General features: G+C 34.0%; 1 non-coding gene across 1 annotated transcript; it reads right to left on the bottom strand.

The window, feature by feature from the left end:
- Nucleotides 1–845: 845 nt before the first annotated feature.
- On the bottom strand, nt 846–950 carry LOC111755698 (U6 spliceosomal RNA). The gene has a single exon (XR_002790245.1). It is a non-coding gene; the product is annotated as a U6 spliceosomal RNA (small nuclear RNA).
- Between the last annotated feature and the right edge of the window lie 275 nt (nt 951–1,225).

Here is a 1,225-nt window from a genome sequence, read left to right as displayed (position 1 = left end):
AAATGCTACATACCCTTAAAGTGTGTAACCTGGATGGAATATAAGGACAGAAAAAGGCTTTTGCTGTCACTTACTGCTTCACTATTTCATTTCCTTCTGCCTCCCGTGAATCTGCCTCCTCTGTGGTGCCTCTCCGCCATGCCATCCCGTGTTAGAGCAGCCAGATAGGAGCTGAAACTCTCCAAACTCCAAGCTACAGTGATTCCCACCTTTAACTTTGGCCATCAGATATTTTGTCTCATCAATGAGAAAATGTAAGTAAGACAAAAAGTATTTACTCACTGTCTCTGCCTAGGTTTCCTTTGAATATTACTTTCTGAAAAGCTCGTTATTGGATATAAATTTGTTTAGCTTCCCTTCATCATAGAAAGTTTTTCGTTCTTCATGCATTTTGAGGATACATTATCTGGATTAGAAGTTGTTTTGTTTTGGGTCTTGAAAAGCTTTGCTTCAAATGCTCCTACCCTTTAAATTTTGTTTTGAAAAATCTGCTTTCTGGTAGAGTTGCCTTTAAAAATTGTTGATATTTCTCACAAACATCTTTTATTCTCTTTTTTGGGCTGAATTTCTGAATTTTGATGGCCTGAATTTGTCAACTTTTTCATGATGTGTCATTGAAAAGTTCATTTCTATTCATAAATATTTATAGCTGTACATCCACAATATCCAGTTACTGGGATATTCATGTCATTCTCTAGATTTTGAAAAGTTTTGCTGTTTTGGATTACATTTTTCATATATTTGATGTTTTCTTCTAATGTTTTCTTAATTCCTATAATTCTTAGAGTTTTTTGAGTTGTCTAGTGCATGTTGTAGTCCATCTTATTTAAATCCTTTATCAAGTTAAATGTGTGGAACACTTCATGAGTTTGTGTGCCATATTTGTAGAGGGACCAAGCTAATATTATTTGCATCATTCAAATTTTAGTACATGCATCGCCAAAGCAAGCAAAAATAAACCTTTTACTAAGTCCTGATCGCTCATTCATACTTGAGGAAGTACATTCAAATTACATTCCTAAAAACGATGCTGTCTGCCACCAAAAACACACTCAACTACACTATCCTTTTGTCTGTTTCTCTCTGTCTCTTGTTTCCTTTGGAAAATAACATGATTATGAAACCTCATTACATTAACAATCCAGTAAAAAGAAGACACATACTGGAAATTTTTTTGTTAAAAATTAGACATTTTCTATGGAAACCCCAATCTGAAAAAAGTTTT

Source organism: Cavia porcellus, unplaced genomic scaffold, assembly GCF_034190915.1.
Source record: "Cavia porcellus strain 051 isolate PalLab524CR breed Dunkin Hartley unplaced genomic scaffold, mCavPor4.1 scaffold_7, whole genome shotgun sequence".
Classification (NCBI taxonomy): domain Eukaryota; kingdom Metazoa; phylum Chordata; class Mammalia; order Rodentia; family Caviidae; genus Cavia; species Cavia porcellus.
The sequence above is the reverse complement of the archived record's forward strand: the minus strand, read 5'-3'. Positions and strand labels throughout refer to the sequence as shown.